At 43.5% G+C, this 14001-nt stretch overlaps 1 protein-coding gene across 7 annotated transcripts in view; it reads left to right on the forward strand.

The window, feature by feature from the left end:
- CDH4 (cadherin 4) overlaps positions 1–14001 on the forward strand; it is an 806698-nt gene that overhangs the window by 270953 nt on the left and 521744 nt on the right. The gene's annotated exons all lie outside the window — the stretch shown is intronic.

The raw sequence follows: 14001 nt of genomic DNA on the forward strand, positions 1-14001 counted from the left end.
CAGTCAACATAGTGCCATCCTGATGTTGTTGGAACTACAAATCCCATCATCCCTGTTCATTGGCCATACTAGCTAGGTGATGATGGGAAATATAGTCAAAGACCATTAGGAGGACACTACATTGGCAAACCCCGTTAATTGCTGTTGCTGGGAGTTCGTGCTTTTAAACATGTTTCTTTTCTGTCCTTCAAAGGTTTGGGGTTGTTGTTCTTTTATTTAGTAGTCTTCATAATTTTTATAGGGATAAGGATTACCTGGGTTGCCAACACACCACCTGTGGTCACCACTGTGCCTGCCAGTACCTCCCTGGATGTCTGAGAGGTCTCAATAAATATCTGCAATGCCCTCCCTGCTCAGTTTCTATTTGTACTGGTCCAGCCTCTCCTTTAAACATACCGACATTTCATTGGGTACTCTGTTCTGAACACAGGAGAAGTGCAAAGAGCTTCTTTCTGTGAGCAAGCATTGCAGTGGATGATCTAGGCCTTCATTAATGGGGCCAACATTGGTGAGGATTTTGTCTGCACCATCTTGCCGTCCGACCTCTTTTTCTGCTCTTTTAGATGTCCCACCATCAGGACCGGCCCACCCATGAGGCAAGGTGAGGCGACTGCCTCAGGTGGCAGAATCCATGGGGTCAGCACGTCCCAATGTAGATCTTTATTCCACTGGGCAGGTGGGATTGGCTGAAGGCAGACTGAGGTTGGTTGGGTAGTGGCCCATTTGCCCGAATGGACCAGATGCCACTGCGGAAACCCTCTATGTGCAGGGTGAATACATTGAGACTTTGGTGTGTTTGTGTGTGCTCATGTGGACCCAACAACATCCTTCAGCTAAACTGACAACTTCAAGGTATTACACCCTGCCTCCGTTCAGTTTGGGTGCATGCATTTGGAGGAAGAGGAACATGTCTTTTTTAATAATAATAATAATTATATAAGTAACTCAACAGGAAGGAGTTAAGTAATAAACACATCAGCTCAGCTGCAAACTGCTCATGTGGCTTTGCGGTGTATGTATTAGAATAATGACCTGAATTGATAATACAAATATAATTACATTGATTCTTTTCTGATGGCTATAAACAATGACATTTCCCTTGATCTCTGAGCAGAGTTAGTTATAAAACACATGCTCCACTTTTGTATTCACACACTGCCTTCTCATCACTTTTGTCTCGTACTCCCCGAGGGCTTGATTTAGAAGAAGTGTCTGATTTAATGGGGGGGAGGGGGGGTAAGATGAAACAACAAAGGCAGCAGCAGCTCACAGCTTTCCTAATGTAAGGGCAGACATATGTGTTTCCCTTTTGATTGTGTTGCTCGGAATCATTGTTGTGTATTTTAATATTTTGCTTAATAAAGAGAACCCTAGACGACGTCCATCTCCCCATATCTGGACTCCCCCGTTAATTCCCCCCCCATCCACCCCCTTAGGGTACACCGTCTTTCATGCCATTTCACAGCAGCCATTAACTGATGAAAAACCATACTGGAGCAATTTGATTTAACACACCACCCGTTAAAAGCTTCCCATCAGGGTGGGTAGTGGGGCGAGAAGATTTTCTTTGCAAGGAAGGCAATACCTAGCAAGTTAGGAAATAGGCATTTTTGCCACCAACATGTCTATATATCTTGTAAAGTCCATAAACGGATGGGAAACGCAACACGGACATTTTTGAAATGGCCATTCCTCCTTCTCCCCTGTGAATGTATACATTTTGAGAGGTTCATGGGATGCAGGAGTCATTGGGTACAGAGGGGCATCAGGGTTCCTGCAGATTCAATAGTGGCTTACTCTGGACTTGGTGGTCAAAGGAGAGGACAAACTGTCATGGTAGCCCCAAATCCCCCAGTCCTGCAGAGGCCAATCAAATGCCAATGTCTCCAGTACAGTGGTACCTCGGTTTACGAACTTAATCCGTTCCGGAAGTCTGTTCTTAAATCGAAACAGTTCTTAAACCAAGGTGCGCTTTCCCTATTGAGGACTCCCACCACCAGTGCCCTTCCACCGTTCTGATTCCATTCTTAGACCCGAGTTCAGAAACCGGGCACTATTTCCGGTTTTGCGGATTTGTAAACCAAATAGTTCGTAAACAGGGCTGTTCTTAAACCGAGGTACCACTGTATGTGCTCCTGCCCTGTGGGATGTCACAGTGAAGGAGGTCAGCAAGATCTCCCTCTATGCAGCCAGGCAGCCTTTTCTCTTTCTTCATCATTGTCATTTCTGCCAGCCTTACCTTTTCCTCCTTACATAGTGTCCTTTGGGAGTCAGAGAGGGGGGGAAATATATTTTATGTTTCTTTTCCTTACATTCATCATGGAAGTCAAGGCAGTTCCCAGAGGGTCTCCCATCCAGGCATTGACCAGGCCCAGACCAGCTTAGCTTCAGCAGGGTGGTGGCCTCATGTGCCATCAGGCCAGACCTTGGAAGGAGAAAGCCCCTTTGTTTATCCTCCCACTGCTGCAAATCTCTTCTTGCCTCTCCATCCCTTGAGCCATTTCAGGAGGTAAAGAGATAAGAGAGGAAGCGGCGGAGTTTCTGCGTTTGGAAACGAAACGAAACTGGCTCTGCTTCCGTGCCTTTATCTGTAAGCTGGAATGAGGGAAGCTAGCAAGTGAAATGTTTCCCCTTCACTTATCCGGATGCCAGTATAAGCCGTGCTTTGTAAGTGTGTTTTAAGTTACTGCTAAAGGCACAGGGGGCAGGCAAATTAAGAAGTAGAAAAATCTGTTCTGGGAGGAAGAGGGATTCATTTCACAAAATATTAGTGCATATTTTAAACTGAAATTATCTTGATTTCGTACTTCATTTTATTCTCACATGTACCTCAGCCTCTGCATCTTCTGCTAGTTTATTCTCCTCCCTGCACATGATGAGGTTGGCCAGGGATGTGAAACCTGCAGCCCTCGAAATGTTTCTAGACTCCCATATCCCATCGGTCCCAACCATCTTGGTCAGGGTTCAGGGAGGATGGGAGTTGGAGTTCAGCAACATCCGCAGGGCCACAGTTTCCTCACCCCTGAAAAATTCTATTGGCTACCAAATCTCATTCCACAACAAACCAGCCTGGCCTCTCCTCCGATGCCACCGTGCCTTTTGGTGCTATTGCCAATGGCCTAATTCTCCTGCTGCAAAATTGGCCGCAAATGTGCAGCAGCAGCAGCAGCAGCTTCAGCTCAGTGTCCTCACAGCAGGGTTTTCTGATTATTCTGTGCAGCGGCCAGCTTGGCTCTTCAAGTAGAGCCAGTGTGGTGTAGTGGTTAAGAGCGGTAGTCTCGTAATCTGGGGAACCGGGTTCGTGTCTCCGCTTCTCCACATGCAGCTGCTGGGTGACCTTGGGCCAGTCACACTTCTCTGAAGTCTCTCAGCCCCACTCACCTCACAGAGTGTTTGTTGTGAGGGAGGAAGGGAAAGGAGAATGTTAGCCGCTTTGAGACTCCTTAAAGGGAGTGAAAGGCGGGATATCAAATCCAAACTCTTCTTCTTCTTCTAGGGGGCGGGGCAGAATTATGATCTATCTCCCTCTTCCTTCTCTTGCACTGCAAACTGGCTGAAGGTGTATCAATCAAACGCCTCTGAGGTGAACCAGGACACTATGGTGCCTGCTGCAGAAAATCCAAACGGTGCCCCTCTGTTGGTGGTAAAAATATCACAATGAATAACTGATTGTTTGCTGCCCTTTAATGATGCTTCCAAATCTGCTGCCTGAAGCAGCCTGCCTCACCCAGCCTAATAGCCATGCTGTCCCTGAAACAGTGGCTTCAGCTGGACTCTATGTATAATGCACTTTGATTCCACTGTGCACTGACTGGTTCTGATTTGAAATGATGCTTACTGGTTGATTTATTTAGTACAGAGGTGGGAAATGTGAGGCCCAGTCCTCCTGGCTTATGTACAGTGCATCCTTGCAACTTTCCCTAGACTATTCCCCTTTCCAGGCTGGGATAGCCTGGCCTCAGTTGTCCATACTCTAGTGACCTTCTGCATGAGCTATTGCAATGCACTCTACGTGGGCTTACCTTTGAAGACGGACCAGAAACTGTGGTTAGTGAAGAATGCAACTTCTAGGGTGGTGAGTGGGGCAGCTTGTGTCATCAGTCCTGAAAGCACTGCACTGGTTGCCAGTGAGCTACCAGGCTCAATTCAAGGTGTCAGCATGAGTGTACAAGGGCTCAAATTGTTTGGGACCCAAGTTCCTAAAATAACAGCTTCTAGTGTGACAGGGCCTTCTCAGTAGTGGTGCCTTGCTAGCACTGACATGTGGCAGGGCCTTCTCAGTAGTGGTTCCTTGGTTATGGAGTGCTCTCCTTGATGAGAGCCAACCATCTTTCTCATTATTAACAGTTAGGCTGAATGTAAATCCCTGTTCACCCAGAAAGTGGCAGCCAGCAGGACTGAGCAGGTGAAGCTGTTTTGTTCTCTTATCTTCCTAACGGTGCACGTCACTACCACTTACGGTGCGGGGGGGGGGGGAGAGGAGAGGGGCAAGGCAAGAGGAAGTTACTGCAGATTAAGTGTAGGCTCAGCAGTAAGAGCAGTATTCGGTGTGTGTGTGTTTGCTGTTACTGTACCCTGGCATTTGATGGCTGAAATGTATTGTTCCCAGTACAGTCATACCTTGGGTTGAAGTAGCTTTGGGATAAGTATTTTCGGGTTGCGTGCTGCGGTGACCTGGAAGTAACAAAGCGCATTACTTCTGGGTTTTTCCGCTCGCGCATGTGCAGACGGTCAAAATGATGTCGTGCCCAGAAGCGGTGAATCGTGACCCACGCACACTACTGGATGTGAACGGGGCTCCGGAACGGATCCCGTTCGCATCCAGAGGTACCACTGTAATCTAGAAATTGTTAGCTTTGAGCATATGGGTCTGTTTTCAACTTTTTGCAGATGTTCCTAACTTTTTTTTTTATTAAAAAAGTATATTTTCTATTTGTTTCATTAAAAAAATGTATTGCTTTGCAGTTTTGTTGTTTGCTCCTCTGGAATGAACAGTGTGGTAGAATCCATTGCCTTAACTTTGAGTAGCCCTAGTCCACGTCCAAACGACTAGATATGCAACTCAACTATAAAATCAGGGAAACAAATGGGACCTGGAACAAAACATGGCAGCGTGTCCATCCTAGAAGCCGTGCTCTTGTTCATCGTGTCAACCATGCCCTACTCCAGAATACTCCATTCTGTCCTCCCACCAGTTTTCCATTAAAGGGAATGATGGTAACCTCAGCCCAAGCCAAGCATCCTGCCTGATGCAGACATGCTGCTTTTCTGCATGAGGAAGGTGCGGGCGGGGGACCGGCAACCCTACTTAAAGCGAAATGGCTGAATATTATCGTAACACAAAGGAAGCTCACTCTTTTCTATCTCGGCTTATCGCAGATTCTGTGTGCTACTGATTCCGATCATACCTCTGGCAACAATGTAGGTTCCCTTCCATTGTCAGGCTCCTGTTCCTTGAGAATATGATGAGATATTCCGCAGTGATGGAGGCTGTTAACTAGTCTGTCATCTGTGCGATTAGAAGCATTGCAATGCCAGTGGTTTCTGTGCTTGCATTACGGGGGATTATTGTAAAGAATTGGTATTTTTTCTTGCACTTGTGATAGGAGCTTTGTCAAAGAAAGTTAAGGTTTCTCGGGAGCACGCTGACTGTTTTGCTCAGGGAAGATAAATACTCCCAACGACTTAAATACAGCACTTGTTTTCATACATCATGATGTGTTTGGAGGAATGGCAACTGCTGCAGCCCTCAATCAGTTGCTGACAATATGCTTAAGGTTTTGTAAATATCACCTGCAGGCTGTGCTGAACAGGTGGTTTTACGAGTTCTTCCCAAACCCTCTCCATGGGCATATGCAAAATGTATATGTGTGCATATTAGCAGAAAAGGAAAGCAAAACACAAGGTGTGTGCTTTTTTGTATAAAAACTGGAGCAACATACCTCATTGGGAGATTATAGGGCACAGCAAAACTGCCTTGATTGTAATAACCATTTTCGAGGTAACACATTTATATTTTGTTTTTTCACATCAGTATTTTTGCTTGGGAAGGAGAGTGGCTTTTATTTTTACCTGGGCATAGCTAGTGCCAAGAAAGTATTTTTTTTAAAACATAAAATTAAATCAAATTTTAAAATGTATGTTTTTTGACCAATTCGGCTAGATGGAGGGGGTTATTTCACTATAGGAAAGAGTGTCTTAGACTGAACAAAGTTAGCCATAGAGCATAATTAAGGGACTAAGGTAAAAGGTAAAGGTAAAGGACCCCTGGACACTTAACCCAGTCAAAGGTGACTATGGGGTTGCAGTGCTCATCTCAGTTTCAGGCCGAGAAAGCCGGTGTTTGTCCACAGACAGCTTTACAGGTCATGTGGCCAGCATGACTAAACCACTTCTGGTGCAACAGAACACCGTGACGGAAACCAGAGCGCATGGAAACGCCATTTACCTTCCTGTCACAGTGGTACTTATTTATCTACTTGCACTGGCATGCTTTCGAACTGCTAGGTTGGCAAGAGCTAGGACAAAGCAATGGGAGCTCACCCCGTCACAGGGATTTGAACCGCTCACCTTCCGATTGGCAAGCCCAAGAGGCTCAGTTGTTTAGTCCACAGCACCACCTGCTCCCAGATTAAGGGACTAGGAACGGAGGAAGTGGGAGAGAAATATGTGATAATAAATTAACGAATGTGTTCTATATTCATACTAGGTTCATTTTGAATGCATGAGTGCTGCACAAATGCACAAACAAATGACTCTTATGTGCCATGCCATGAGATGATGAGGTCCCAGAGTTGTGTGGCAGAGGAATCCAATCAAATAAGGTTGAGGTCATATCATCAAAAAGAGAACGACTAGTTCCTTATTTGGGCCCATGCCATCACCATCTTCTGACTAAGAGGATGCATCACCTGGAATGCCTTTATCTCCCGTGACCATATGGAAGGCAAACCTGCCCTCCAGCAGGTTCTTGTTATACAGATTTCCATACCTCCCCAATCCTTCCATTCTTCCATGTCCATGTCATTGCTCAAATACCACAAAACTTAAATGAATCTGCATTGCTTGAAAAGCTAGACCTGGGGTGCAGATGGTGCAAAACAAGTCTCCATGCAGCCATGCCACAAGGTAGATGCATGAAGAATTGCAAAGTACTGGTATATTTGTACAAATGGAAACACTGCTGGAGTTGTAACAACAGCAACAACAAAAGAGTATGATTTTGTGTAATGTATTCTTACCACATAATTTGGGTATCCTAGGAGCAGAATTAAGTTTTCCTTTATGTGCATGCTGCACATGGATTATTATTATTATTAATCTCTTGTCGCACTGACTACGTTTGTGTGTGTGCATGTGTGCGTGCATGCGCACATGCTCTGACCTTTTGAAATCTTCCATGTATCATAAGCTTATTATTCTGTATGTGGATAGACCATCCAACCTGCTAAGTTCATCATCAAGTACCTCCTTTGCTAGAGCTTGGAGGTAATTAAGTGGAGGTTTGATAGCCATCTGCTTTAGAATCTGTAGTTCCATCCAGATTGCAAAACTTGCATTGAGAAGGCAGTTGGAATAGATGACCTCCAATGGACCTCCCAGTTTTATAAACACTGTAATTCTAAGATTCTAGCTGTATGCTTCCTGGAATTAATGTTATCTGCAGCAAGGAAGAAGGCCTTCTTCATAATGGTTCCAGGACTGTGGAATTACCTTCCTCAAAAGCTAGCATTGCTTACCACTTTTTCAGTCTTAAGATGATTGTGTAAGCTCTATTCAGTAAAGCATTTGGGAATTAAGGGCCACTGATTATTAATATTATTGTCTTCTCTGTGTGTGCAAGGGAAAGAGGTGTGCTGCCAGAGTAAACAATGCCCTGCATGATTTTATATTCTGCAGGTAGGTCAAAGCAATGGCAAAATAACCACAATACAAAAACTATAAATATGGTGGGACATTCTCCTGGTGTGTATTCTAATATGCAATACGACAAATCTTTAAAAAAACAAATCTGTACTGACTTAATGTTAATTATACCATCCTGGGATGTATCTCACAGATCCTTAGAACCAGCCCACTAACGATAGAACAGTAGCCTTTTCTCAGCAAGAAACAATATAGAATTTTGCTTCAGCCATTGTGTGATTTTTTTAAAGTAGGACTGCCACCCAATTAATGTTGATTAATTGTGCGAGCAACTAATTAAACCACTTTTATCTCTTTTTTCGTCAATGTGATGATGAGGTATAACAAATGTTCTTTAAAAAAGGCATGCTTTGCTTTCAAAAGTTTCACACACTGGTGACAGCAAGGCATCATGTTAGGACAGTTGGCTCCCCAATTCTGAGCATCCGGTTGATTGATTATTCAGCTAAACATTGCAGGTCCCATTTTCCTAGTCTTCATTTCAGTTTTCATGTTGGACAGCAAGCTTCCTAGATCTTTCGAGGGGCAGGGCAAACTCTCGACGGGATCCGAAGGTCTCCTACACACCCCTTAATTAAACCGTGCCAGAGTTCCATCATGAATTCTCAATTAAAACTACTTCATGCATATGGGAACATAGCGGGAGTATATCAGAGTTAGATGCGGGAGATGGAAGGCATCTTCTCCATTTGGAATTTGGCAATTTTCTTTTTCTTCGGTGATTGTAGCTTTGGGGTCGGACCTAATTTAAAGCAGGAGAAATTGCAGTGGTTACTTGGCAATGTAATGTAAGTAGCGAGGGCGGCGATAGTTGAGTTGTAATGGTGTCTGTTCTGTTACTTGGCCACAATTACCCAAGTGCTATATTCTCTCTATGCTTTGGGCTATCCTTCTGAAACGTATTTCCATTTCAATACCATGGAAATATGAGAAAGGGGCGGAGGGACTTAACTCCTGGAGTTCAAGAGTCAGGATGACTTCAGCAAAATTCAATTCAGGTTGTCATTCCGCATGCGGATTTTGTCAGAGTTTGCTTTAGACCTCAGAAATGTTCTACCGCAGGAGCCACTAAGCACTTACAGCAGGCCATTAATCATACGTTTAATGTGGGTTTTGCTAAAGTTTGGAAAGATTAATTGGGAGTGAGCAAAGCATTTATGAAAATGCACTTATTTGTTGATTAACATTATCCTGAATGTGCAGGAGTGCTTAAAACAAATAGTAAAATGTGTAACCTTTTCCTCTCCCCGCTTCCATATTCCATGTTTTCTTCTACAGTAAAGTAATTGACTGTGTTAATTTCTATAGTGTTTCAATCTCTATTCCTTTGTTTGCTTTGTTGATTTCAGTAAAATGGAGTTTTGTCATATCCCAAATACCTAAAAGTGGTGAACAAATTGCATTTCACAACATGCGAGCTACTTTTTTGTTGTTGTTTAGTCGTTTAGTCATGTCCGACTCTTCGTGACCCCCTGGACCAGAGCACGCCAGGCACTCCTGTCTTCCACTGCCTCCCACAGCTTGGGCAAACTCATGCTAGTAGCTTCGAGAACACTGTCCAACCATCTTGTCCTCTGTCGTCCCCTTCTCCTTGTGCCCTCAACATCAGGGTCTTTTCCAGGGAGTCTTCTCTTCTCATGAGGTGGCCAAAGTATTGGAGCCTCAGCTTCACATTCTGTCCTTCCGGTGAGCACTCAGGGCTGATTTCCTTCAGAATGGATAGGTTGGATCTTCTTGCAGTCCATGGGACTCTCAAGAGTCTCCACCAGCACCATAATTCAAAAGCATCAATTCTTACATTAAGTTAAGTTGCTGACCATTGTGCATTCTTAAATGCATGGGTGGTATCCAGCAAATTTGAAGGACTTTTGACTGTGCAGCAGAAAAACCCCTTCCTTTTCTTTCCCTGCATTCTTCGCACATACCTCCTAAATCTGTTCTGGTGTTCCCCGCAGCCCTCCAAAGCAGATTTGAGAATAGTGTTAGAAACTCAGATAGATAAGCTACACACCAAATGGCTCCTTAAACCAGGGTTACAGTTGCCAAAACAGAATGTCTAGTTGCCATTTGGGGGCCAGAAGGCTTGAAATATGATTTTTTTGGTTCCCGAAATTCGTTCTGATTGTGCAGATAAAATACCACGGACAGAATTCTACAGGATGTGTTGCTGGTGTGTGAAAACAGTCAAGATGCAAGGATCCCCAGGCATGCATCTCCAGGTGGAGACATCAGGAGCCCAGGCATCTTCACTTGGTCACAATTGGCCAATAGCCATGTGCAAAAGCGCCTTCCACCTGGCAGATTTCAAACACTGTTGGGAAGAGTATGGAATGAGGAGAAGGAGGTGAAGCTCCATTGTATAAATGGAATTCCTTCCACTAATAACTCTTTCATTTAAACCACCACATAGCTCTAGGACGTTTTGAGTTCAAGAGGGGAAATACAAGAATAAAGTTTCAAGTTGTTTTTTGTGAAACCCCATGGAAATTAACACCAAGTGGGGAAGGTGGTTCATTACAGATCCAGGTTAACATTCCCTGTATCATTGTATCCCTATACTATACCTAGTAATAACCCTTAAAACAGATTTATATTTTTTTTACATTCTATTTGAATCACTGGGGAATAGGTCTTATTGCTTGAATTTTCTGTTTTTTAAAGGTTACTTAATTGGAGTTGAACTGGCCCCAACACCACATAATTTATAAATCCCAAATATGAGAAGGCTAAATCCTACAGCCATATTTATTATATTTATTCAGACAGGGACACTGAATTATGCTCTATTGCACCCCACAACAAACTAAAGAAAGGCTGCTTTCAATGAGCTGTGGTAGCAGATGTTCAAAGCACATTAGTTTTCATGAAAGTTTAATTTGGCAAAGCCTTTGTATCTCTGTTGAGAGAATAGATTAGTTTGTTTGTTAGCACAATTACACAATTTGTTGGACTGGGAGGAGGTTCTGATGACCAGGCATGCATCTTATTCACAGTGAAGTCCAAGAATAAGCAGAAGTGTTTCTGGTTCCCATATAGTGTGATATTTTGCACTGTCTCCTACGTGTGTGTGTGTGTGTGTGTGTGTGTGTGTGTGTGTGTTTCTGATCTGGTTTGAACTCTTGACATTCCGCACATTTCAGTATGCATTTTTGCACACATCACAAAATTCGGAGAAGTGTGAATTTCAAAAGATGATTGTGTTTTGGTTTACATATTGGTTTGGGAAGTTCAAACAAAATAGTTTCTCTGAAATGCAAGCAAAAAATGAATCCCCCCCGCCCACCCCAAATGCTGACCCTGGGTGTTGAGGAGGCAGCAAACCTGTGTTCTCAGCTGTACTGCTGTCAATGTCACATAATTAAAGGCTCCTCCATACAGAAACAAATGATCTCCACAGAGATATTGGGGTTGTGGGTTAGTCTTAGTCCTGGTGTGCAAGATATACAAACATACATACATATGGCATGCGGCGGCCGAGAGAAAAATAATGGAACACAAATGAGGTGGTATTGTTTTTAGATTTATAAAGCACTCGATCCAAAAGCTCTTCAAGTGGTATTAAAATAAAGCTATAGATAAAACACAGCTAAAATCCTTCCCCTTCTTCTCTCTATCAACCATTAAAACACAGATAAAATCAGCAAAACTTTCAAATCAAATATTGCTAATTCAACTATATGTCTGGGTAGGCTTGCCAAAACAACAACCAAGTTTTGCACAGGGATCTAAAACTATATACAAAAGGTGCCTGCCTAATGTTGATAGGTGAGGAATTTCAAAACAAAGGTGGAATTTGAACTCAGGACTGATAGGCCCAAGCATGGTTCTCTCTGCAGCACATTGCTTGTTTGTTGTTGCTATTGCCATTTTAGTCTTTTCATGGAACATACTTTGGAAGTTCAAGAGTTATTGCAAGATATATGCTTTACTTGGATGGTTAGTTTTTTCGTTGTGTCCTTACCCATGTCCATGCACAGAATTATAAAAGTTCATTATTTCTATTTTCATTTTGAGGGAGGGGAGTTTATGCAATGGGGCCTTGGAAACTTGACACCGCTTAGGGCCTCAGCGTGTCTTGATCTCTAGCCCTGAGATCAAGGTTGTAGGAAAGGAAGCAATTGATGTCAAAGGCTGAGCTCCCCCAAAGAAAACAGCAAGCACTAGTTTCTGGAGGAGAATTCAGCGAAGCGGAGGTGCGCTGGTGTGCCTTGGAGTGAACAGCAAGTGTTAGGAATGCTGCACTGACAGATATTCGTAGTTTGGATACGGGTGGTTTATCTAGTGATGGTTGGGACATGTCAGAATGGAATTATTTAAAAGCTATTGCTGTGTAGAAGAGATCTTATAAAAATGTTTGGTCTCGAAATGCCTGCAGACTAATTCATCATGGGAACAGTCTTCGCCTCAGCTGACAGCTTCTTCAATCAGCCTCTATTGCAGGGAGCTCAGTCTCATCAAACTTTTGGGGAGGACAGGAAAAAAAGCAAAGGGGAAGCCGAATCTTGCGAACGCTGTGATTTGGTTTACTGCCGACTTCTGAATCCCCAAAGTCAAGTCTCACAGCTCTGGAATTGAGATGAAATGAACATTTTCTACTTTGCTGCAGGCTACTTATCAGCAGCATGGACACATTGCACATACTTATTTTATACGATCTACATAAGATACGTGGAAATAGATACTTTCCAGTTTACGGTAGTATTAATGTCCCGCAGTTATGGATTCTGCCATTGCTACTGCTAATAGGGGAATCTGTGTGTGTGATTCTGAAATTGATTCTGTTTGCTTTCCAGGCAAAATCCACATTCATTAACTTAACACAAGTGGGGGGGGGGGGAGACAAGGAATTGGAAATCCAGGTTTACTTGAACTGCGTCTCAGAAGGACTCTAATCCTAATGGGAAAAGACAAAGCAGTGAAGAGCAGGGATGTGGAGCCAATGGCACTATAGGTGTCATTGGACATCAGCTCCCATCATCCCCAGCCACCATGTCCATTGGTCAGGGATTATGGGAGTTGTAGTCCAGCAACACTTGAAGGGCAACAGATATCAGACGTTGGCCAGGGAGTTCTTGGTTCACATATTTGGTCAGTCAGGAAACTTGGTGGATGATCTTAGGTTGCTCACCATCTCTCAGTTTAACCTTCCTTATGGGGTTGTTGGGAGAACAATAAAGGAAGACACTCTTGCATGCTGTCCTCACCATCATTTGGAAGAAGGGCAGGATATATTAAGTAAACTGAAAATTGAATTAAGTAAAACGAAAAATTAACAGTTGAGTCACAGTTTGAGTGTTACACACTCTTGAGTTCTGCCCCATTTAAAGAGCAAAAAAACCAACAATCCAATCCAAAAATAGGTATTTATACACACGCACACACACACTAGTTTGTTAAGAAAATTCCCAAACCCAGAGCCACGGGCGACTCTAGGTCATTTCTCTATGGTAGTCTATCTTAAAGTTTTTATGTGTTTATATGTCTACCGCATTTTTAAACTTAAAATTCATTGTTGTATATTGTATAAAATGTTTGTTTTGCTTTGGGGATTGTAGTTCCATTTGTGTTTCACAAGCTGGTCTCCGACCGTAATAATAAATTTCAATTTTCCCCCCATCAGTTTTTAGAAATGCAAATCATCAAACTGTACAACTGTCAGGTTCCCCCATCTCTGCAGCTGACTCGTTTGCTTAAGCTTTGTGGATTTCTTGTGTGGAGCATATCATGATGTCTGTTGCGCTCTCTTGCTGACCATGTGGCTGCAGAGACAAGTCACTCGTGACATTGTTTTTGCTGCATTAGCAGCACTGAAGTGCAAGCCTGGGCAGTGTGTATGGAGACCCTGGTGCTGCCCAGGGAACAGCACCCTTCTCTTGGCCTGGTTGACGTGCTCCTAAGGAAAGCAGAGCATACGTTTGGCTCTAGCTTGGCTGCAGGAGTTGCTGGAAGTTACCACCTGTGACGTTTGATCTCCTAGGTGACATCATGCTGGGTCATAAGGAAAGGGTTAAATGAGTGTGAAGTGATTGGCAAGTGGGAACCCAAGGGGAGGAGTTAGAGTTAGAGTGAAGAAGT

The sequence above is a fragment of the Podarcis filfolensis genome (genome assembly GCF_964270895.1).
Source record: "Podarcis filfolensis genome assembly, chromosome: 6".
NCBI classification, from domain to species: domain Eukaryota; kingdom Metazoa; phylum Chordata; class Lepidosauria; order Squamata; family Lacertidae; genus Podarcis; species Podarcis filfolensis.